This window comes from Rhopilema esculentum, chromosome 14, assembly GCF_057945365.1.
Source record: "Rhopilema esculentum isolate cy_ngs chromosome 14, ASM5794536v1, whole genome shotgun sequence".
Classification (NCBI taxonomy): domain Eukaryota; kingdom Metazoa; phylum Cnidaria; class Scyphozoa; order Rhizostomeae; family Rhizostomatidae; genus Rhopilema; species Rhopilema esculentum.
Genome location: NC_142828.1, coordinates 4,037,101 through 4,063,333, shown reverse-complemented (window position 1 = coordinate 4,063,333; position 26,233 = coordinate 4,037,101). Strand labels below are relative to the sequence as shown.

Below are 26,233 nucleotides of genomic sequence, written 5' to 3'. Positions count from 1 at the left end.
GGTAACAGCCGAGACACGCTTAACATTCATTATCATTTGAAGATGGCACGAAATAGCGAAAACATGGCATACTAAAGTTTATCATCATTAGAGAACTTAGCCTATTTTGGTTCTATGTTGATCGCAGTCTGTTTTTTACATACTTGAGCCGTTTTAAGGTGCGTTCACATTTGGTAGAGCCAACTTGCAAGATTCTGATTATCTTTTACCGCGAGTTTGACTGTAATCACAGTACAGCTTTCGGGGCCTGGGACCTAGCACAGCAGTCTATAAATAGCATTTTGGGCATTTATCAGTTGGGGCCTGCATGTTATCCTTTTGAGCATATCAAACTGATCATCTCTACCAATCTTCATGCTGGTATCGCAACTAGCAGCTGCTAGTTGTAGTAGAAAAACAGCTTTTGGGGCCTGGGACATATTACAGCAGTCTAAAAATAGCACTTGGGGGCATTTTTCAGCTAGAGTCTGCATTCTATCTTTTTGACCATATCAAACTGCCCATCTCTACCAATCTTCATGTAGTAGAAAAACTGCTAGCTGCTAGTTGTAGTAGGAAAACTGCTTTTGGGGCCATTTCCTAGTTGGAGTCTGCATCTTATCTTGTTCAGCGTCCAAAAACGTTAGTGGAATGGTGAAGGAAACAAACAGTTGTAGAATATGGCCAGCCACAAAACGCTACATATGACATTGTATAAAGGGAAATTGTCACGTAAAAATTTCATAGCTTTTCCATACGCATTTACAAGACGGGTCTTTTCCTAAATTCTTAGGGGTCTGGTCAGCGAAAATTTTATCCTCTTTGCCTCACCAATCTTCCAACCCTAGCTACGCCACTGCTTTTTATTGTCTTTACCGGAAAATTAAAAACAAAATTTTAAAAATGGGCGTTTCTATTATTTACAAGTGACCTGAAGGGTGTGGCACCAAAATTGGTGTCTAGCCCCCCAATCATTGTTGCTTAGCAAAATTTTGCTAAGCAAACCCTGTCACAGCATCCCTTGACAGATAAGCAAAAAATGGATGATATAATGTTTTGTTGGTTTTGTTGTTTTGTTAAATAATGATATCTGGATGTTTGTTAACCAGATTTTAGTTAAAAGAGAGGATATAGAATTTGGTGAAGATGAATGCAAAAGGTTCCTATTATGTTCCTCTTAGCAAGAACATCTATCCGTAACATGTCCTTTATTTTACTCGACTTGGTATGCTGAATATTTAAGAAAATTAAATGCCGGCTTTGTCATAACAGAGCTGAAAGAAAGACTATGAACGGTCAACAATCTACAATCCTTGCCAAAAGTCTTGGTACACCAAGCTAAAATTTCGCATAACTTCAGTAGCATCCCCCTCTCCCCCTTGAAATAATGTTGAATAACAACAGTTTCAAAGCTTGAAATTCGTCCAATGTCAGTTTATTAGCTAGGGTAAGTAATAGGCTTTTCAGCCAACATTGTTTTTGGGGGGAGAGGGGATATTTCTGTATCTTACAGCCGGAAACCTTTATTTCTTCAAAATCTTTCATTGGTCGCAGGGTGTTCCAAGGACTTTTGTCAAGGACTGTAGGTTCAAAAACTGTCTTGAAACCAATCGACTACGATTCGAATTTTTACTTGGTTAGATAGATAAAACCTGTCACATAAGAAAACAGATAACTGTTTCAGCTAGAACACTTTTATGCAGTTATACCTGGAAGTTTCTGCTTCTTATATGTGATCAATTGTTTGATCAATTGGTAACACATCTTTTAGGACAGTTTGATTACTCGCAGCCAGAGGGCTTCTCTAGCAGGGGGTGTATGGGGTTGGTGAAGCTTCATTTGGTCCGCCAAAACTTTAATTGATCAGTAAAATCACCTTGTCTTTGTCGGTAAGTTTTACTATGGATGAATTGATTCTCCATCACCCCCACCCTTAGTCTGGAATGCCAAGCTATGCCACTGCGTACAATGTGTGGGGGCGCACGAGGCAAGTTGAACATGTTGAAATGAAGCCTCGATTCCAATTTCAATTGCCCACTCATCACGAGCATCACGTCAAATCAAACTGGCGGGAAACAGCACACTAGGTTGGGGCTGCGGTTAGTTTGCAAATAACAGAAGATGACAAAGGTGAAAGACAACATTTAATAGCAATTTAATTGATATAGAGCTGAAGGCCCGTTTTTTGCTAAAAGGAGGGCCTACTATAGGTTTGCGGCTACATGGCCTCAATATCACGGCTTCGTAGCCCAATTTATAGTTGCAGCCTACGGACTTGGCAATGGACTTTTCGCGGATTGCGTCTTTCGGTGTAGATTGGCAACGGTTAACAGATTTAAGGATGTGGAAACGTTGTCACAAAATATGGCATCAATCCAGTATGGAAAGTATGGCAGCTACACACCCAAGATATTTCTTAGAAATCACCACTGCACGCTTGATATATTGGGTGTGTCTCAAACAGACTGGAGGCGGTTGTAAGTATAATTCGAGGACAATCGAAATCAATAGTAGTAAATTTAGAAAAATACACACTGTTTCACGAATAAACACTGGGGGCAGTTGTCCCACTTGCCAAAATAAAGTAAGTCTGGTGCCCCTTTTTTTAAATTATGCACCACTTTCTGGGTCCCAAGTTTCTGGGACCTATAAGTATAAGTTAATTAACTTCAAGGATCACCTCAAAGTTAACTCATTTATTCTAAAGATGAACTGTGCTTTGCTGGACTTGAAGCCACTCTTTGGAAGACAGCCAGAGCTAACCATCAAGTTGTGTGTGTTCTTTAATTCCTGCCTTCATTCAAACTGTGCTCAACTTCAAACTGTGCTCAACTTCTTAGGCTTTCAATTAAAGCTTTTTTATCTTAATGTCATAATCAAACCAAATAGAGCTGTGGGGCATAATTATGATGAAATGTTTGTCTGTTGTGCCTAGGATCCTTGGCCCCCATATGATGTTGTAAATATTCCAGCCCCATTTTCTGGCTATCGATAGAATGTCATAGAAGCAAAATTTTTTGTACTGCCAACAATGATAGCTTATAGCAGCAGTAGCTACTTTGGATTCTAGCTTTTTTGTCTGTCAAATGCATATACATTGAGTGAAGAAATTCTGTGGAAATTTTGAAATCCCATCAATCAGATTTAAGGAAATGTAAGAAAATTCTGGTTTTGTAGTAAGGAAATTCAGCAAACACAGGCAGTTACAAACGATTAACTATAGGGCTTCCATAGGTTCGTAGTGTGCATATGAAGAGCAAAGTTATTGAACTAGAGTCCAAAATCCTGACCTAGAGTCTATAATGAAGTGTGCACCTGACTTCTCTGCTTCTGCATACCCTGATGTTGTATTGGAGAACAAGAAATTACCATAGAAAATATTGACATCTTAAGGATGTGTACACTTGAAGTGCACACTTGCTTGCTAATGTACACTGCACAATTAAATTTTTGTTTGAGCACACCCAAGATCTCATTGAAAACTGTTGTACTTTTCCATACTGGGCATCAATTTTTGTTGAATAAGGTCAGGACCATAAGAAAGGATGTAATAACTATAAGAACTTGTCATTTAGTAACCTCTAGCCATTTTTTCCTTTTCTTGTAAGCAAGAAGTTGACTTTTGTGTCAGTGTACATTTTGACATTGCTGCCATGTCTATCCATTTCATTTAATTGCAAATTTGGCTGATTTCTGCATGGTTTTGCAGCTTCTGGACCTCTATAATGGGCCCGAAAGGTAATACTTGATTTGTGGTGTTTTAGATGTTGGAGTTTGATAGACACAAAGAAGCTAAAAGATCTACCTTTGATAACTATTTGAGGAATTATTTTATTTTTGTTGGCAATTGAAACTGATAACCAAACAAAACCGTGTAATGTTCAGAGGAATGATATTAAAATTTTAGCACCAGTTTATCTAATCACTTGAATTGTGTCACAAAGTTTCACATTTATGAGCCTGCCCTGTACCATGTTGATGTGCGTCTGACAAAATTTCATTTATGAACCTGCCCTGGACCATGTTGATGAGCATCTGACAAAATTTCACAAAAAATATGTTTCAAGGATATCTCCTTTAAACAGATTTAAAGAAAAATGGCTTATTTTAGTGAGTTACCTTCATTTTTTTGCATTTAGAGTTAAACAGTATTTGTCACCATCTTTATCACCTGGATTCTGTAACTTTTGTGTTCTATGCATTAGTGCTCAGTAAGAATTTGTCTTTACCATTGTTCTTAAGGCTTTGTCTACACATATCCAAAGATATTTCAGAATGCAGATTTCTTCATCTGTTCTTCAAGAACTGGTCCACCCTTCAACCGCTTTTAGACATTGTAAACAAAAACAAGATTGTCCCATACCAAATTTTCTTGATCTTCCCTGAGACTAGGTATGAGCAGTGCTGTGCGCTCACTTTGATCAAACTAGTGAATGTATCATGTCTTTACTTCTATTTTGAAAGAATACACAATACACACAAAACCACAAAATAAGTAGCTAGATGAAACACAATATCATCAAGGACACACAAATGCAATTATATGTTTGTTTACATTGTATATACACAATGTGGAATTTTCATGCAAAATTGAAAAGATGCTTGTACATTTCATTTTTCCACAAGCATCCTCAAAAATCCACTGTGAATGATATCTTTTAGAAATATCTACTGAGTTATAGTTCAAGCTTTGAGTTTCATCCTTGAACGAAAAACAGGGCTAGCTCTGCTATTAGATAAGAATTTCTATAATTACTTTGCAATAATTACTTTGTAATTATTTGAAAGCCTTTCGGTATGAGCTATATCTTGAGGTTTCTGTCCTTGCTTTTAAGAAACAAATCATAAGGATACCTAATTGTTTAAATGTCTTTCGTGATGTAACAAATTGCAAAAGAGAAATCGCCTTAAAATAATTGAATTATTCTGGATGAAAACAAGGATGGTTCCATCAGAAGGACATAGGAGGCAAGAGCCCTTCCTGCAATTTTATTTATTAGCGTTTCTATATGCACTTATATTTTTAAATTTACAGAATTTGTTGCATTGATATTTCAGCGAATTAGTTAACTTCTCCTGAAATACAATGACTTTATGAATTTAGATACAAGCATCAAAATTTTTAACTGTTAATTTCTAAAATGTATAATGTTGCTTGCATGATGCATTTTGTTTTCAGTTTCAAACTTATTTTTGTGTTTTTATTGAAATTGAAGCAAATCTGAAAAGGGTGTTGTCCATAAAACTTTTCTTTTTTTCCTCAACATTTGCCCCCCTCAGCACTTCTTCTCTTGTGCCATCTTTGGATGCAAGAAAATCAACAATTTTCATTATCAAATCCACATAATTGATACAGATTTGTACTTGTTTTAGGCTCTGGTTAATGTGATAGATTTTGTGTCCAGAAGAACGAGAAGAGTCCACCAGGTAACCAATTTGTTTGACATTCACTGTAAGTTTGATATGTTATGGTTATGTAATTTATTTACATTTTCATGGTTTAGCAAGTTTGTAAATGTGGTTTAACATGGTGTCTTAATAATTGGAAGGATAGAATTTGGATTGAATTTTCATTTTCATAAAATGTTAAAAAGAAATTGATGCTGGCCTTCTCCTAACCATTAATACTGTCATGCTGATATGAAACTTTCACGATCAACAAACGTGTATTTTTAAGACTTTACATCATCAACGAAGAACTTTCTAATATAGGCATTTTTCCTGACAAAATGGTGTTTGGCAACGATTTGGAAGTCTCTTGCCATACACCCCGACAGTAATTGTGCCTCTTTAGCAGACCTCGCTCCTCCAAAGACAAACTGTTTTGCAAAAGGTGCCTGCCAGGGGCGGACTGGCTGGTCGGGCTATTCGGGCGATCGCCCGAAGGGCCGGTCGGTTTGAGGGCCGGTTGATAAAAGTGCAAAAAAATAAATTAGCTTAAAAAGTGAATGTGAGGCAAAAAGTATACCCACGCGTTGATCTGTTTGCCTTGAATTTTCAGAGACTTTGTTGGAAAGAATAAATATACACGCGGGTACTCCAAAACCATGGAAATTATGAATTCATTATTGTCACCGCAGCCCAAACACACTTCTTCAGGGAACATGTTATTGACATTTTGTTATATTTTCTCTTGACGGTATTTCCTTTTTGGCGACTCACTATACTGTAACATCCCTGTTTCAATGCGATAAATAAAGCCCCGGCAAAACGACTGGACATTTGCACTGGTCACACACTGGACATTGCTCACTTGTTCAGAGTATGGACATCAAGAAAATATTGGTGGTGGCAAAACGACTGAACATTGTCCAGTGAACTTTTTCCCTGTTGAAGAATGCGGGTGGGAAAACTGGCAACAGGGCATCTCTTTACCTTTGAAAATACACTTTTCATAGCCCTAACCGTGTTATCGTATGAATACATCAATTCGACCTACGGCCTCATTTTGAAAAATTCTTCAAATTCTTTTGTACAAAATTTTTACCTCAGATTCGGATTGACAGCAATGATTTTAGTCTACTTGTGAGTTTTCATTATGAAATTGCTCACGATATTGATTTTATGACGACATAAAGATAAAAACTTTATAAGGGATTTGACCGTGATTGGCGACTAGGGGGGTAAAGTTTCCCCCGGAACGATTTTTGCGGTCAAATCCCTTATAAGTTTCCAAACTTCATTTCTCGGTTAAATCTAAAATACAAGCTCAAACAATATGAAAAATGGTATCCCGCCTAAAATTATGACGATAAAACCAAATCTGAGCTTAAGAAAGTCGTATAATTAAGTTTGGAGAAATTTCCAAAACGAGGTCGTAAGTCGAATTGGTGTATTAGAGTGTATTATTGAAAAGTGGCTAGGACTGCTAGGTTCATCAAAATCACCGTCCTCGTGCTCTCTGACATCGCTTTCCTAATCGGAACTAAAGCTAATCTGATCAGAAGACTCGTCGTTACTAATGCAATGCCTTTTTCTGCTATTGGTCGAATTGAATTTTCACGTTGTTTCCATTTCGTTCGCGGTGTTGACTAGGAAAGTTTGTTGAAGATGTGAAAATGGGAAATAATTGCGCGTGCGCGAACTGGACAATGTTATGGTAAATTTATTAGGCATATACTATCATAAGTCAAATGGAACCCCCGCCCAACAGGGGTATGGTGCTACACGATATCATTTCAACAGGGTTGCCCATGTTTTCTTTTTGGGGTCAGAAATTGACAAATCGATATTTTTGGGCTGCTGAAAATCATTGTGGTTTTCCGGAGGATTAGAAAATTATTTGTCACAAGTTGAGTGTGATAGAAGCTTATCCACTTTAAATATATAATGAACATATTACGTGGTAATTTTTCGCAGCCAAACCTGGAGTCCTTCATGTTAATGTTCTTAAAAAAACACCTTTCAGATGACATCTAGAACGATCACATTATCAACATATAAGTTACTGTATTTAGAAAGAAAGTCAAACCAATGAGTTATAATTTTTGTTCATTTACCATTTAGTCAGAAAATGACATATTTAACATGTTCTGTTAACCAGCATTTACCCATGCACAAAACTACTGAATTCAAAAACTTGTTTCCCTTACAGACTAACATTTACTTGCATTTTCCGAGGAGTTTTTTAATTGCTGTTTTTGTGGGCCGGTTTGATCAAAATTTGCCCGGGCCAAAAAAATTAGCCAGTCCGCCCCTGGCTGTCTGCAAGACTTTTTCATATTTAATGCGTAGAACATAAAATTGTTTAATATAAAAGACATAAATGAAGGTTTAATGACGCATCGTACACGAATGTAAAAAACAGATCCTGTAGGCAAACTGATTTCTGTTTGGAATTTCTTTTTCATGAGTCACTTTTATTGTTGAAAGATCAGTAAATTTTCAACGAACTACTTTAACAGAAAAATACTTTAGAGTGACGATAGTTTTTTCAACAAAAATGGCAGGAAAGATTTTAAACAAACTTTAGCTCACAAAAAAAAAAGATCTTGGCATTTTTTCATCTGTTCCAAAACATTTGAAGGGATTGAATCCTTAATTTTATTCAAGCAACGAACGAAGTGGCAGTCGGTTTTATTGCTTGATATTTGTTGATACTATAGTTAACGATACTTTCAGCATTTTTAATATTTGGGCCATTAACAGCAATCACAATTTCCATCTCTTGCACGCTCCACCCAGATTGGTAGATTGTTCTGAATTTTTTTACACGGAAGCCTTCAATAAATGACCGATTCAACCGATAGCTTGCCGCAGCAACGCAAACAGAAGAAATGATCATATCAAGATCTTTGGACATCTTGTTCTTGCTGTTAGGAAAATATATGCTTCTCTCTTTGCTACATAAATCAACTTCACAAAGGGGTAAAGCTTACTTTTGCAGAGGTCTTAATATTCTCTGAATTTGAAGCAAGATACATTACCAGATACATTTGACATAATCAACGCAATTTGTTTAAAATCTTAGACAATTGAATATCCTTTAAGGGCTGCAACTGCAACATGGGAAGCATTGCTTTCCTTTACTTTCAGTGAACCTGATTGGAAATTGACTAAAGGCATCATGATCTTCAAAGTTTTCTTGTTCTTCTCATTGTACACAATGTATGATAAATCATCTCTGGGTCTTTTCACAAATTTTGTCAAAACTGCATGGTTTTCGAAATTTACTGTGTCCTTGTGTTCATAAGTCGGATTCATTTCAACCTCTCTTTACCTTGTCGCATTTCAGAAACCTTAAGGTTTGACTGGTTTTACAGATGATGCCATGGTATGTGCTTCTGGGCTTCTCAATCATTTTATTCCAAGGAAAAATAAATTTAATAATACTACCATGGTGAAACTTGTAGCTTAGTTGTTTCTCTAAATTCTTAAACGATTGGAAACTTTGAAAAATACCGCCCTTTCAGATGTGCCTGCAGACGTAATTTGATTGGCATGGTTTGCCTGCGAGCGCCGCTCTAGCGTTCACACACTTTAGCGAGGCCTTCCCTTTAGATGGAAGATAAATGGTAGATCATAACTTATTAACGATGTGTCTGGCTTTTTGATGCCCCTGCTATTAATAGTAGATGAGCTTTTTGAAATTTTGACGCGATTTAATTCACTCATTTTTAAAAGCGGCTGCAGGGTCTGTTGAAAAAGCCTGGTTTCAATTTTATTGCCAAAATTGCTGATGACGCAAGGATCGCAAATATTTGTGACCAGCAACGTTACGTCGCAATAGAAGTTGTCTATTCAATTTTAATAGCAACCAGTGTGTTGCCAGTGATCCCTGTGTTTGGTATAGAAAATATTCTATCTCGGCGATCATGGAATTGAAAGATTATTTATGGAAAGCAGATAGACAAGAATGCCAGCGATCACGGCCTCCTTCCTAAGTAAAATTGCTTTTTGAACATCTGAAAACGTGGTTTTTATGATGGAAGTGCAGGAATATGATTGCGTTCAGAAAAAAGTACAGTAGAGATTTTAGAATAAACTGAAGAATATAACTGTTGGCGAAGAGTGCTTCAAAATTTCAGTTGACCCAGGAATATGCAGAGAAGTTGTTTCGCAATATCAAAGTTGCGTATGGACGTCATCCATTACCCGCACAGAAAACTATTTGTTCCATGTCCCCCCTTCAATTTTAGGACGTGCTCCCCTCCTCCCCAAAATCCCTTGATGAGCCTCATTTTACTTAACCACCAACAGGAGTGGTGGCATGGGGGGGGGGGCAAGGGGGGCTTTAGCCCCCCCTAGATATTTGTTAGCCTCCCCGTCGGCAGCCAATCAATTTTTGCTTTCTCAATACCGTCGGCACTTGATGGATGTCACATGTTGTTTGAATGACATAAATAATCGAGGAGAAAACTGCACTGGATGGTTTATGGTTTTCTCAATGGCTTTCCTTCGGCAATTCTATTATCATAGTGGCATTACATCCTGTCGCTTCCGTGAAAGCTGTGACTTAATTTCATGGTGCTCCCTTGCATGACCCACAATACCATGGTGCTCCTCTCGGTTGAAATCCCTGTTGCTGCTTGGAATTCATGCGAAACGTGCAGAGATGCTTGATTTGGATCATGTTTTGGACCGTTTCAAGGAAATTTACCCTGACGACAGCAAAATCACGCTATCACAAATAAAGTCTTTAATGAATTTTCTTCCTAAGGGATTCTCTTTCCGTTTCAAGACATTATTATTGCCAATGAAAACATTTCGATCATGAGCACATTTTGCGTAATAAATCTTTCAAAAAGCACTTCTTGTCCTTTTTCATCAACTATTTTTCAATAGCATTGTTCACCGCATAGCTTGCGACAAACAAATGGATTAGAGAAAACCGTCGATTAACTTCTTCCACCATAGATAGGAAGAAATATTCAACAATAGGCAATATTTGCACATTGAGTTTCTTACAAGGCACAAATTGCCGAGAAAATCTCGTGGACTCCGACACAGGTTGGAAAGTTTGGGGCGGCGAGGGGGCAAGGGAGAATTTTGCAACCACAACAAAAGATTTTGGAAAAATGCTCTATTGCTTTGTAAAAAAGTGGGGGCCATGACCCCTCGGTGCCCTTCATTGGAGGTGCTGCTCAGGGGCGTCGCGACTGGGGGGTTGTCACACCCACCCCAATAGTATCTCAATAGGAAATTTCAGGTAAAATCCGCTCGGTGGAAGAAACGCTTTAGGCAGGGGCGGATCCAGGTTTTTTGGTGACTATAGCTCAAATCTTTTGGGATCGGGACCACCCCCTCCTTGCTTGTGGGACACACCCACTATATGGGCAAATGACATAAAGATGTGTGTTTATAGTTGCTTCGTATTCATAAATATTCCTTCGAGAATCCTTCTTCTATTTCCAGGGACGCCAGAGAAGGGGGTGTGGGGGTACAACCGCCCCTGTTGCCCTTTGGCAGAAGGGGCAAGGGTTGTTTTTAATAAAGTTCCCTTGAAACTGGCCAATTGTAATAATCAGAGAGATTCGTATGAAATTGTGAACTTCTCAAAACATGTAAAATAATTCCTTGTGCCGAAAGTTAGCCAATGTTGAAGATACCTACAGATAATAAAATTGCAGTTACTTATGAATTTGTAGAAGCTGAGAATTATCTTTCAAAAGCCTTACTACTCAAGCCTGCCCCCCCCCTCTTGCCGCTTGGTCGCTCCGCCGTCCCTGTCTATACCCTAGTAGGTCCTTGCCTTTGAAGCTACATTACAGAGGACCCAGGATGTGAAGACGAGCAATAGTCTACTGTTGCTTTACAGGGGAAAGAGAGCGGAGAAATACCGTGAATACTCATATTCTATTGGTTAAAAGGCCATTTTCAAACCTGACTATAGCTTGACTATAGCTCGCGCCAAAAATTTTAGTACGGGTTTTATTGTCTTCGATGCCTTTTCCAGAGCAAATCCCCAGACCGACTATAGCTCGGAATATCCACTGTAGCTCAATTCTGGTTGGTTACTGTCAACAAAGAACGAAACTTCTGATTCGTCTTAGTTTTAACATTAGACCATTCTGCGCTCAGTGTTTTATATCTTATCTGGAGAGGCATTGTGATGACACATTGCCAGCAGTGCATGTTTGTTAATCGCATTTGATAACCTATACCGCTGCTTTCAAATGTGAATTCCGAAAATCAAACACTGAGATTTTGACTATAGCTCGAGCTACAGTTGCTATAGTCTGGATCCGCTCCTGCTTTAGGTATGTCAGAGACCTTCCTGTCATAAAATCAATAAAGGATCAAGCAATCTTAGGTAAAATTGTGCCTCGTGTACATTTCTCCTGAAGTTTCTCAGTAGAAGCGTGCAACTGCAATTCAATATGAGCTCCAGATTTTCCTTATCATTCAAAAGGCATGCTAAGATAAAGAGGGGGATCTAAATTTAGAAGTAACTGACAACCTGGTATTTTTCAAGACCACGGCGAAATTGTTGTTTTTATCTGCTGTAAAAAGTTTTTGCAAAAAGACAATAATTTTCAATAGGATAAGGAGGATTGCTTTAGTGAAATCTGCTTAAAAGAGTGCATTTTCCAGGGAACTAGAAGCATCACAATTCGAAAATTTCCTGTCCCTTCGGCGGCAACCCGTCCCGATATAGAGATTTGACAAGACTATTAGGAAAGTCGGTTATTATCATACAGAGTTTGATTGACAAAATGTATTACAGAGGTTTGTGACACCAGCTAAAAAGTTTCAGGCAAGAATTTTTTAATCAGGTAAATTTGCATTCCACCCCCCCCCCCCAACGAGGCTTGCCTCGTGACGGCCCTGCCTGCTATATAGGGCAAATCGAATTTTTTTTCTGTCGGCAATTTGACACATCCAGCGTCGGCAGTTACGGAGAATATAGACTTCGGCACTTTGAAGGTTTGTCTCTAGCGCCACCCCTGACCACCAATCCACTGTAACTAAGCTGCAACATGAGGTGATGCGTCTTTGAAATGAATCTGCTCCTTTGGTTTAATGGCATCGTGTTAAACCGTTGAAAAGTTCTCTGAGAATCCATGTGTTCTAAAAATAAAGCCAACTTAACTGTTAGAGCCCTGTCCGATATGGAAAAACATTTAATTTCTTTGAAAATTCTATTTACAAGACAGTGGATTCTTGTCTTAGTTTTGCTTTGTTTAAGGCGATTACTTTTTAAGGGCCTGTTTATATGTGTAAAATAACATCTCTGCAATCGCACTTGCAGTAAAGAAGAAATTTTCTCTTCTTTCAATTTATATTCTACCCAATCTTCTAGATTATTCATTTGCTTCTCTTAAAACGTTCCTGATATAACCAGAAGAGAGAAGTTTTAAGATAAATGCTTTGTGTTGGGAGGTCGGGTCTTACACCCTACGTTTCACTTTTAAGTTTGACCTGAGAATCACCGAAAACCCCTAAAATTGTACTTTTGGCCGTTTTTAGATTAGCATTTTTAATAAAGATTGGTGGTTTTGTAGGTCAAAGTCGCTTTTTGTTTTTTGTTGGTGATGTTAGAGAAAGGCTCATGAGCCAACAGCTAGGCCGTAGCATTTGGAAGCGAAAGAAGAAAGATCAAGTGTTTTCTTGGAAAGCTGACAAATAAAATTTACCAACGGGATTCTTGGAGAAATGTATTTAAATACTGTGGGAAAGATATATTGAAGAGTTTTAGGTAGTTTCTAAAATAGTTTATTTCAAATATCCAGGCTTTTGATTTGTTTGACATTTTAGGGTCAATCTTCTTTAAAAATTAGCTACGCACTCATGAAAACAGCTTCAAATGGTGTTATATGTGTTTAAAGGCAAGCTAAACAATTTTTGATGGTGCAGAATTTAAGAATGGTTTTAAAAAAATAAATATTTTGAAACGTACTTCTAAAGCTTTTTGCCTGATACTCATCATCAGTATTTTATATATGAGTATTTTATGTGAGAACATTATATATACCCAAATGTGGATAGAAATAAGCCAATCGGAAATGCGGGCACACGACTTTAAAGGTTACCCAGTCAGTGCTGTTGGCCTATTGACAATATTCTGTCAAAGGCATTCTGTGTATATTATGACAAGTTTTTAATTTCTATTTATATGGATTCTAAAACTGTTAGTTGAAGCAGCGACCGGTCTCCACCAATAATTGGAAACAGGCAATTGTTATATTTGGCACCAAACATGGCTACAGCTCAAACCCACCTCTGAGTCTCACCAGGTAAAAAAACGAAGGTAATTTTATAGAGCATAGAATGTGATTTGTTACAAAGAAATTAAACACAAACTAACAATAGGTGAGGCAAAAGAAGAAATACACAGATAAATTCAAGCAGAAAATGTCTTATAAAAATGAAAGCTAGTATAATTAAGAACAAAAAATTGCTAACAGGGTCCCGGATCAAAGATTTTTTAAATAGCTCCGAGCAATTATTTTGAAAATATTAGCTAAAACTTTGTGAAAAAGAACTCAAATTGTTTGCTACCTAGCCTCTCAAGGTAGTTTTAGGATACTGAAAACTATTGCTTATGAAGTCCTTCCACTTGATGTGAATAAACCTCCTGTATTTTCAAACATTCGCGGTCGTCCAATGAAAAAATATTTTTACAAAGTTTTTACTCTTTCAACTTTTTGTAAATGTTCTACAGAAAAAAAGGAACTTGGTCCTTTTTTACCATCTATGACCTCCATGTTGATCAAAAACACTCTAAATGGAGTTCCGAGCATAATTTCAAGCATTTCAGGTTGTTTTGATGGAAAAAATGTTTTTGCAAAATTTTTATATTTTTCTTCAAGTTTTTTTACAGGTCCGGGGTCACAGATTTCGTGAAAAATGACTGAGTTCTTTTTTATCACGAATGACCTCAATATTGATTGAAAACGCTCCGAATGGTATGCGGAACGTAATTTCAAGCATTTCAGGTTGTTTCGAGCGCAAAAACTATTTTGCAAAATTTTAAGATTTTTCAAGTTTTTTTACAGGTCTGGGGTCAAAGATTTTGTGAAAAATGACTTAGTTCTTTTTAATCACGTATGACCTCGATATTGATTGAAAACGCTGCGAATGGTGTTCCGATGGTAATTTCAAGCATTTCAGGTTGTTTCGAGCAAAAAAACTTTTTTGCAAAATTCTAAGATTTTTCAAGTTTTTTTACAGGTCTGGGGTCACAAATTTTCTGAAAAATGACTTAGTTCTTTTTAATCACGTATGACCTCGATATTGATTGAAAACGCTGCGAATGGTGTTCCGATGGTAATTTCAAGCATTTCAGGTTGTTTCGAGCGCAAAAACTTTTTTGCAAAATTTTAAGATTTTTCAAGTTTTTTTACAGGTCCGGGGTCACAGATTCTGTCAAGAATGATTTTTTAATGCTCACGAATTTTCTTCCAGATGTTACTTGGAAAGTCACAGAATTTTCTTCAAATTACTACATAAAGGTATTTGACGTTTTTTATATTCTTTCAAACCATGTTCTTTATTCGCAAAAGTTTTATACTTTTGAAGTTTTTTCATAGGACCTTCTTTAATCAGAATAAAGGCCAGTATTCTTTTTACGACATATCATCTAAAATTTCATTGGAAACGCTCTGAAAGGTGTTCTAAACGTAATTTCAAGCATTTCAGCCTGTTTTGAGCGAAACAAGTTTTTTGCAAAATTTTGAGATTTTTCAAGTTTTTTTTACAGGTCCGGGGTCACAGATTTTGTGAAAAATGACATAGTTCTTTTTTTCCTAATTTGACCTCGAAATTGATCGAAAACACTCCGAATGGTGTTCGGAACGTAATTTCAAGCATTTCAGGTTGTTTCGAGCGAAAAAAGTTTTTTGCAAAATTTTAAGATTTTTCAAGTTTTTTTACAGGTCCGGGGTCACAAATTTTGTGAAAAATGACTTAGTTCTTTTTTTCCTAATTTGACCTCATAATTGATGGAAAACACTCTGAATGGTGTTCGCAACGTAATTTCAAGCATTTCAGGTTGTTTCGAGCGAAAAAACTTTTTTGCAAAATTTTAAGATTTTTCAAGTTTTTTTACAGGTCCGGGGTCACAAATTTTGTGAAAAATGACTTAGTTCTTTTTTTCCTAGTTTGACCTCAGAATTGATCGAAAACACTCTGAATGGTGTTCCGAACGTAATTTCAAGCATTTCAGGTTGTTTCGAACGAAAATAGTTTTTTGCAATATTTTAAGATTTTTCAAGTTTTTTTACAGGTCGGGGGTCACAAATTTTGTGAAAAATGACTTAGTTCTTTTTTTCCTAGTTTGAACTCAGAATTGATCGAAAACACTCCGAATGGTGTTCCGAACGTAATTTCAAGCATTTCAGGTTGATTCGAGCGAAAAAACTTTTTTGCAACATTTTAAGATTTTTCAAGTTTTTTTACAGGTCCGGGGTCACAAATTTTGTGAAAAATGACTGAGTTCTTTTTTTCCTAATTTGACCTCGAAATTGATCGAAAACACTCCGAATGGTGTTCGGAATGTAATTTCAAGCATTTCAGGTTGTTTCGAGCGAAAAAACTTTTTTGCAAAATTTTAAGATTTTTCAAGTTTTTTTACAGGTCTGGGGTCACAAATTTTCTGAAAAATGACTTAGTTCTTTTTAATCACGTATGACCTCGATATTGATTGAAAACGCTGCGAATGGTGTTCCGATGGTAATTTCAAGCATTTCAGGTTGTTTCGAGCGCAAAAACTTTTTTGCAAAATTTTAAGATTTTTCAAGTTTTTTTACAGGTCCGGGGTCACAGATTCTGTCAAGAATGATTTTTTAATGCTCACGAATTTTCTTCCAGATGTTACTTGGAAAGTCACAGAATTTTCTTCAAATTACTACATAAAGGTATTTGACGTTTTTTATATTCTTTCAAACCATGTTCTTTATTCGCAAAAGTTTTATACTTTTGAAGTTTTTTCATAGGACCTTCTTTAATCAGAATAAAGGCCAGTATTCTTTTTACGACATATCATCTAAAATTTCATTGGAAACGCTCTGAAAGGTGTTCTAAACGTAATTTCAAGCATTTCAGCCTGTTTTGAGCGAAACAAGTTTTTTGCAAAATTTTGAGATTTTTCAAGTTTTTTTTACAGGTCCGGGGTCACAGATTTTGTGAAAAATGACATAGTTCTTTTTTTCCTAATTTGACCTCGAAATTGATCGAAAACACTCCGAATGGTGTTCGGAACGTAATTTCAAGCATTTCAGGTTGTTTCGAGCGAAAAAAGTTTTTTGCAAAATTTTAAGATTTTTCAAGTTTTTTTACAGGTCCGGGGTCACAAATTTTGTGAAAAATGACTTAGTTCTTTTTTTCCTAATTTGACCTCATAATTGATCGAAAACACTCTGAATGGTGTTCCGAACGTAATTTCAAGCATTTCAGGTTGTTTCGAGCGAAAAAAGTTTTTTGCAAAATTTTAAGATTTTTCAAGTTTTTTTACAGGTCCGGGGTCACAAATTTTGTGAAAAATGACTTAGTTCTTTTTTCCTAATTTGACCTCGAAATTGATCGAAAACACTCCGAATGGTGTTCGGAACGTAATTTCAAGCATTTCAGGTTGTTTCGAGCGAAAAAACTTTTTTGCAAAATTTTAAGATTTTTCAAGTTTTTTTACAGGTCCAGGGTCACAAATTTTGTGAAAAATGACTTAGTTCTTTTTTTCCTAGTTTGACCTCAAAATTGATGGAAAACACTCTGAATGGTGTTCGCAACGTAATTTCAAGCATTTCAGGTTGATTTGAGCGAAAAAACTTTTTTGCAAAATTTTAAGATTTTCCAAGTTTTTTTACAGGTCCGGGGTCACAAATTTTGTGAAAAATGACTAAGTTCTTTTTTTCCTAATTTGACCTCGAAATTGATCGAAAACACTCCGAATGGTGTTCGGAACGTAATTTTAAGCATTTCAGGTTGTTTCGAGCGAAAAAACTTTTTTGCAAAATTTTAAGATTTTTCAAGTTTTTTTACAGGTCCGGGGTCACAAATTTTGTGAAAAATGACTTAGTTCTTTTTTTCCTAGTTTGACCTCAGAATTGATCGAAAACACTCTGAATGGTGTTCCGAACGTAATTTCAAGCATTTCAGGTTGTTTCGAACGAAAATAGTTTTTTGCAATATTTTAAGATTTTTCAAGTTTTTTTACAGGTCGGGGGTCACAAATTTTGTGAAAAATGACTTAGTTCTTTTTTTCCTAGTTTGAACTCAGAATTGATCGAAAACACTCCGAATGGTGTTCCGAACGTAATTTCAAGCATTTCAGGTTGATTCGAGCGAAAAAACTTTTTTGCAACATTTTAAGATTTTTCAAGTTTTTTTACAGGTCCGGGGTCACAAATTTTGTGAAAAATGACTGAGTTCTTTTTTTCCTAATTTGACCTCGAAATTGATCGAAAACACTCCGAATGGTGTTCGGAATGTAATTTCAAGCATTTCAGGTTGTTTCGAGCGAAAAAACTTTTTTGCAAAATTTTAAGATTTTTCAAGTTTCTTTACAGGTCCGGGGTCACAAATTTTGTGAAAAATGACTTAGTTCTTTTTTCCTAATTTGACCTCGAAATTGATCGAAAACACTCCCAATGGTGTTCTGAACGTAATTTCAAGCATTTCAGGTTGTTTCGAGCGAAAAAAGTTTTTTGCAAAATTTTAAGATTTTTCAAGTTTTTTTACAGGTCCTGTCAGATTCTGTCAAGAATGATTTTTTAATGCTCACGAATTTTCTTCCAGATGTTACTTGGAAAGTCACAGAATTTTCTTCAAATTACTACATAAAGGTATTTGACGTTTTTTATATTCTTTCAAACCATGTTCTTTATTCGCAAAAGTTTTATACTTTTGAAGTTTTTTCATAGGACCTTCTTTAATCATAATAAAGGCCAGTATTCTTTTTACGACATATCATCTAAAATTTCATTGGAAACGCTCCGAATGGTGTTTTGAACGTAATTTCGAGCATTTCAGGTTGTTTCGAGCGAAAAAAGATTTTGCAAAATTTTAAGATTTTTCAAGTTTTTTTACAGGTCCGGGGTCACAGATTTTGTGAAAAATGACTTAGTTCTTTTTTTCCTAATTTGACCTCATAATTGATCGAAAACACTCCGAATGGTGTTTTGAACGTAATTTCAAGCATTTCAGGTTGTTTTGAGCGAAAAAAGATTTTGCAAAATTTTAAGATTTTTCAAGTTTTTTTACAGGTCCGGGGTCACAGATTTTGTGAAAAATGACATAGTTTTTTTTTTCCTAATTTGACCTCGAAATTGATCGAAAACACTCCGAATGGTATTCGGAACGTAATTTCAAGCATTTCAGGTTGTTTCTAGCGAAAAAAGTTTTTTGCAAAATTTTAAGATTTTTCAAGTTTTTTTACAGGTCCGGGGTCACAAATTTTGTGAAAAATGACTGAGTTCTTTTTTTCCTAATTTGACCTCATAATTGATCGAAAACACTCCGAATGGTGTTCCGAACGTAATTTCAAGCATTGCAGGTTGTTTTGAGGGAAAAATTTTTTTTGCAAAATTTTAAGATTTTTCAAGTTTTTTTACAGGTCCGGGGTCACAAATTTTGTGAAAAATGACTTAGTTCTTTTTTTCCTAATTTGACCTCATAATTGATCGAAAACACTCCGAATGGTGTTCCGAACGTAATTTCAAGCATTTCAGGTTGTTTCGAGCGAAAAAAGATTTTGCAAAATTTTAAGATTTTTCAAGTTTTTTTACAGGTCCGGGGTCACAGATTTTGTGAAAAATGACTTCGTTCTTCTTTTCCTAGTTTGACCTCAGAATTGATCGAAAACACTCCGAATGGTGTTCCGAAGGTAATTTCAAGCATTTCAGGTTGTTTCGAGGGAAAAATTTTTTTTGCAAAATTTTAAGATTTTTCAAGTTTTTTTACAGGTCCGGGGTCACAAATTTTGTGAAAAATGACTTCGTTCTTTTTTTCCTAGTTTGACCTCAGAATTGATCGAAAACACTCCGAATAGTGTTCCAAACGTAATTTCAAGCATTTCAGGTTGATTCGAGCGAAAAAACTTTTTTGCAACATTTTAAGATTTTTCAAGTTTTTCTACAGGTCCGGGGTCAGAAATTTTGTGAAAAATGACTAAGTTCTTTTTTTCCTAATTTGACCTCGAAATTGATCGAAAACACTCCGAATGGTGTTCGGAACGTAATTTCAAGCATTTCAGGTTGTTTCGAGCGAAAAAACTTTTTTGCAAAATTTTAAGATTTTCCAAGTTTTTTTACAGGTCCGGGGTCACAGATTTTGTGAAAAATGACTTCGTTCTTCTTTTCCTAGTTTGACCTCAGAATTGATCGAAAACACTCTGAATGGTGTTCCGAACATAATTTCAAGCATTTCAAGTTGTTTCGAGCCAAAAAAATTTTTTGCAAAATTTTAAGATTTTTGAACTTTTTTTACAGGTCCGGGGTCACAAATTTTGTGAAAAATGACTTCGTTCTTTTTTTCCTAGTTTGACCTCAGAATTGATCGAAAACACTCCGAATAGTGTTCCAAACGTAATTTCAAGCATTTCAGGTTGATTCGAGCGAAAAAACTTTTTTGCAACATTTTAAGATTTTTCAAGTTTTTCTACAGGTCCGGGGTCAGAAATTTTGTGAAAAATGACTAAGTTCTTTTTTTCCTAATTTGACCTCGAAATTGATCGAAAACACTCCGAATGGTGTTCGGAACGTAATTTCAAGCATTTCAGGTTGTTTTGATGGAAAAAATGTTTTTGCAAAATTTTTATATTTTTCTTCAAGTTTTTTTACAGGTCCGGGGTCACAGATTTCGTGAAAAATGACTGAGTTCTTTTTTATCACGAATGACCTCAATATTGATTGAAAACGCTCCGAATGGTATGCGGAACGTAATTTCAAGCATTTCAGGTTGTTTCGAGCGCAAAAACTATTTTGCAAAATTTTAAGATTTTTCAAGTTTTTTTACAGGTCTGGGGTCAAAGATTTTGTGAAAAATGACTTAGTTCTTTTTAATCACGTATGACCTCGATATTGATTGAAAACGCTGCGAATGGTGTTCCGATGGTAATTTCAAGCATTTCAGGTTGTTTCGAGCAAAAAAACTTTTTTGCAAAATTCTAAGATTTTTCAAGTTTTTTTACAGGTCTGGGGTCACAAATTTTCTGAAAAATGACTTAGTTCTTTTTAATCACGTATGACCTCGATATTGATTGAAAACGCTGCGAATGGTGTTCCGATGGTAATTTCAAGCATTTCAGGTTGTTTCGAGCGCAAAAACTTTTTTGCAAAATTTTAAGATTTTTCAAGTTTTTTTACAGGTCCGGGGTCACAGATTCTGTCAAGAATGATTTTTTAATGCTCACGAATTTTCTTCCAGATGTTACTTGGAAAGTCACAGAATTTTCTTCAAATTACTACATAAAGGTATTTGACGTTTTTTATATTCTTTCAAACCATGTTCTTTATTCGCAAAAGTTTTATACTTTTGAAGTTTTTTCATAGGACCTTCTTTAATCAGAATAAAGGCCAGTATTCTTTTTACGACATATCATCTAAAATTTCATTGGAAACGCTCTGAAAGGTGTTCTAAACGTAATTTCAAGCATTTCAGCCTGTTTTGAGCGAAACAAGTTTTTTGCAAAATTTTGAGATTTTTCAAGTTTTTTTTACAGGTCCGGGGTCACAGATTTTGTGAAAAATGACATAGTTCTTTTTTTCCTAATTTGACCTCGAAATTGATCGAAAACACTCCGAATGGTGTTCGGAACGTAATTTCAAGCATTTCAGGTTGTTTCGAGCGAAAAAAGTTTTTTGCAAAATTTTAAGATTTTTCAAGTTTTTTTACAGGTCCGGGGTCACAAATTTTGTGAAAAATGACTTAGTTCTTTTTTTCCTAATTTGACCTCATAATTGATGGAAAACACTCTGAATGGTGTTCGCAACGTAATTTCAAGCATTTCAGGTTGTTTCGAGCGAAAAAACTTTTTTGCAAAATTTTAAGATTTTTCAAGTTTTTTTACAGGTCCGGGGTCACAAATTTTGTGAAAAATGACTTAGTTCTTTTTTTCCTAGTTTGACCTCAGAATTGATCGAAAACACTCTGAATGGTGTTCCGAACGTAATTTCAAGCATTTCAGGTTGTTTCGAACGAAAATAGTTTTTTGCAATATTTTAAGATTTTTCAAGTTTTTTTACAGGTCGGGGGTCACAAATTTTGTGAAAAATGACTTAGTTCTTTTTTTCCTAGTTTGAACTCAGAATTGATCGAAAACACTCCGAATGGTGTTCCGAACGTAATTTCAAGCATTTCAGGTTGATTCGAGCGAAAAAACTTTTTTGCAACATTTTAAGATTTTTCAAGTTTTTTTACAGGTCCGGGGTCACAAATTTTGTGAAAAATGACTGAGTTCTTTTTTTCCTAATTTGACCTCGAAATTGATCGAAAACACTCCGAATGGTGTTCGGAATGTAATTTCAAGCATTTCAGGTTGTTTCGAGCGAAAAAACTTTTTTGCAAAATTTTAAGATTTTTCAAGTTTTTTTACAGGTCTGGGGTCACAAATTTTCTGAAAAATGACTTAGTTCTTTTTAATCACGTATGACCTCGATATTGATTGAAAACGCTGCGAATGGTGTTCCGATGGTAATTTCAAGCATTTCAGGTTGTTTCGAGCGCAAAAACTTTTTTGCAAAATTTTAAGATTTTTCAAGTTTTTTTACAGGTCCGGGGTCACAGATTCTGTCAAGAATGATTTTTTAATGCTCACGAATTTTCTTCCAGATGTTACTTGGAAAGTCACAGAATTTTCTTCAAATTACTACATAAAGGTATTTGACGTTTTTTATATTCTTTCAAACCATGTTCTTTATTCGCAAAAGTTTTATACTTTTGAAGTTTTTTCATAGGACCTTCTTTAATCAGAATAAAGGCCAGTATTCTTTTTACGACATATCATCTAAAATTTCATTGGAAACGCTCTGAAAGGTGTTCTAAACGTAATTTCAAGCATTTCAGCCTGTTTTGAGCGAAACAAGTTTTTTGCAAAATTTTGAGATTTTTCAAGTTTTTTTTACAGGTCCGGGGTCACAGATTTTGTGAAAAATGACATAGTTCTTTTTTTCCTAATTTGACCTCGAAATTGATCGAAAACACTCCGAATGGTGTTCGGAACGTAATTTCAAGCATTTCAGGTTGTTTCGAGCGAAAAAAGTTTTTTGCAAAATTTTAAGATTTTTCAAGTTTTTTTACAGGTCCGGGGTCACAAATTTTGTGAAAAATGACTTAGTTCTTTTTTTCCTAATTTGACCTCATAATTGATCGAAAACACTCTGAATGGTGTTCCGAACGTAATTTCAAGCATTTCAGGTTGTTTCGAGCGAAAAAAGTTTTTTGCAAAATTTTAAGATTTTTCAAGTTTTTTTACAGGTCCGGGGTCACAAATTTTGTGAAAAATGACTTAGTTCTTTTTTCCTAATTTGACCTCGAAATTGATCGAAAACACTCCGAATGGTGTTCGGAACGTAATTTCAAGCATTTCAGGTTGTTTCGAGCGAAAAAACTTTTTTGCAAAATTTTAAGATTTTTCAAGTTTTTTTACAGGTCCAGGGTCACAAATTTTGTGAAAAATGACTTAGTTCTTTTTTTCCTAGTTTGACCTCAAAATTGATGGAAAACACTCTGAATGGTGTTCGCAACGTAATTTCAAGCATTTCAGGTTGATTTGAGCGAAAAAACTTTTTTGCAAAATTTTAAGATTTTCCAAGTTTTTTTACAGGTCCGGGGTCACAAATTTTGTGAAAAATGACTAAGTTCTTTTTTTCCTAATTTGACCTCGAAATTGATCGAAAACACTCCGAATGGTGTTCGGAACGTAATTTTAAGCATTTCAGGTTGTTTCGAGCGAAAAAACTTTTTTGCAAAATTTTAAGATTTTTCAAGTTTTTTTACAGGTCCGGGGTCACAAATTTTGTGAAAAATGACTTAGTTCTTTTTTTCCTAGTTTGACCTCAGAATTGATCGAAAACACTCTGAATGGTGTTCCGAACGTAATTTCAAGCATTTCAGGTTGTTTCGAACGAAAATAGTTTTTTGCAATATTTTAAGATTTTTCAAGTTTTTTTACAGGTCGGGGGTCACAAATTTTGTGAAAAATGACTTAGTTCTTTTTTTCCTAGTTTGAACTCAGAATTGATCGAAAACACTCCGAATGGTGTTCCGAACGTAATTTCAAGCATTTCAGGTTGATTCGAGCGAAAAAACTTTTTTGCAACATTTTAAGATTTTTCAAGTTTTTTTACAGGTCCGGGGTCACAAATTTTGTGAAAAATGACTGAGTTCTTTTTTTCCTAATTTGACCTCGAAATTGATCGAAAACACTCCGAATGGTGTTCGGAATGTAATTTCAAGCATTTCAGGTTGTTTCGAGCGAAAAAACTTTTTTGCAAAATTTTAAGATTTTTCAAGTTTCTTTACAGGTCCGGGGTCACAAATTTTGTGAAAAATGACTTAGTTCTTTTTTCCTAATTTGACCTCGAAATTGATCGAAAACACTCCCAATGGTGTTCTGAACGTAATTTCAAGCATTTCAGGTTGTTTCGAGCGAAAAAAGTTTTTTGCAAAATTTTAAGATTTTTCAAGTTTTTTTACAGGTCCTGTCAGATTCTGTCAAGAATGATTTTTTAATGCTCACGAATTTTCTTCCAGATGTTACTTGGAAAGTCACAGAATTTTCTTCAAATTACTACATAAAGGTATTTGACGTTTTTTATATTCTTTCAAACCATGTTCTTTATTCGCAAAAGTTTTATACTTTTGAAGTTTTTTCATAGGACCTTCTTTAATCATAATAAAGGCCAGTATTCTTTTTACGACATATCATCTAAAATTTCATTGGAAACGCTCCGAATGGTGTTTTGAACGTAATTTCGAGCATTTCAGGTTGTTTCGAGCGAAAAAAGATTTTGCAAAATTTTAAGATTTTTCAAGTTTTTTTACAGGTCCGGGGTCACAGATTTTGTGAAAAATGACTTAGTTCTTTTTTTCCTAATTTGACCTCATAATTGATCGAAAACACTCCGAATGGTGTTTTGAACGTAATTTCAAGCATTTCAGGTTGTTTTGAGCGAAAAAAGATTTTGCAAAATTTTAAGATTTTTCAAGTTTTTTTACAGGTCCGGGGTCACAGATTTTGTGAAAAATGACATAGTTTTTTTTTTCCTAATTTGACCTCGAAATTGATCGAAAACACTCCGAATGGTATTCGGAACGTAATTTCAAGCATTTCAGGTTGTTTCTAGCGAAAAAAGTTTTTTGCAAAATTTTAAGATTTTTCAAGTTTTTTTACAGGTCCGGGGTCACAAATTTTGTGAAAAATGACTGAGTTCTTTTTTTCCTAATTTGACCTCATAATTGATCGAAAACACTCCGAATGGTGTTCCGAACGTAATTTCAAGCATTGCAGGTTGTTTTGAGGGAAAAATTTTTTTTGCAAAATTTTAAGATTTTTCAAGTTTTTTTACAGGTCCGGGGTCACAAATTTTGTGAAAAATGACTTAGTTCTTTTTTTCCTAATTTGACCTCATAATTGATCGAAAACACTCCGAATGGTGTTCCGAACGTAATTTCAAGCATTTCAGGTTGTTTCGAGCGAAAAAAGATTTTGCAAAATTTTAAGATTTTTCAAGTTTTTTTACAGGTCCGGGGTCACAGATTTTGTGAAAAATGACTTCGTTCTTCTTTTCCTAGTTTGACCTCAGAATTGATCGAAAACACTCCGAATGGTGTTCCGAAGGTAATTTCAAGCATTTCAGGTTGTTTCGAGGGAAAAATTTTTTTTGCAAAATTTTAAGATTTTTCAAGTTTTTTTACAGGTCCGGGGTCACAAATTTTGTGAAAAATGACTTCGTTCTTTTTTTCCTAGTTTGACCTCAGAATTGATCGAAAACACTCCGAATAGTGTTCCAAACGTAATTTCAAGCATTTCAGGTTGATTCGAGCGAAAAAACTTTTTTGCAACATTTTAAGATTTTTCAAGTTTTTCTACAGGTCCGGGGTCAGAAATTTTGTGAAAAATGACTAAGTTCTTTTTTTCCTAATTTGACCTCGAAATTGATCGAAAACACTCCGAATGGTGTTCGGAACGTAATTTCAAGCATTTCAGGTTGTTTCGAGCGAAAAAACTTTTTTGCAAAATTTTAAGATTTTCCAAGTTTTTTTACAGGTCCGGGGTCACAGATTTTGTGAAAAATGACTTCGTTCTTCTTTTCCTAGTTTGACCTCAGAATTGATCGAAAACACTCTGAATGGTGTTCCGAACATAATTTCAAGCATTTCAAGTTGTTTCGAGCCAAAAAAATTTTTTGCAAAATTTTAAGATTTTTGAACTTTTTTTACAGGTCCGGGGTCACAAATTTTGTGAAAAATGACTTCGTTCTTTTTTTCCTAGTTTGACCTCAGAATTGATCGAAAACACTCCGAATAGTGTTCCAAACGTAATTTCAAGCATTTCAGGTTGATTCGAGCGAAAAAACTTTTTTGCAACATTTTAAGATTTTTCAAGTTTTTCTACAGGTCCGGGGTCAGAAATTTTGTGAAAAATGACTAAGTTCTTTTTTTCCTAATTTGACCTCGAAATTGATCGAAAACACTCCGAATGGTGTTCGGAACGTAATTTCAAGCATTTCAGGTTGTTTCGAGCGAAAAAACTTTTTTGCAAAATTTTAAGATTTTCCAAGTTTTTTTACAGGTCCGGGGTCACAAATTTTGTGAAAAATGACTTAGTCCTTTTTTTCCTAATTTGACCTCATAATTGATCGAAAACACTCCGAAT

At 35.3% G+C, this 26,233-nt stretch overlaps 1 long non-coding RNA gene across 1 annotated transcript; it reads left to right on the top strand.

Annotated features, from left to right (window-relative positions):
* Positions 1-2,039: 2,039 nt before the first annotated feature.
* LOC135696515 (uncharacterized) lies at positions 2,040-14,878 on the top strand. Its single transcript, XR_016144584.1, has 3 exons — positions 2,040-2,456; positions 5,353-5,406; positions 14,827-14,878. It is a non-coding gene; the product is annotated as an uncharacterized LOC135696515 (long non-coding RNA).
* The last annotated feature ends 11,355 nt before the right edge of the window (positions 14,879-26,233 follow it).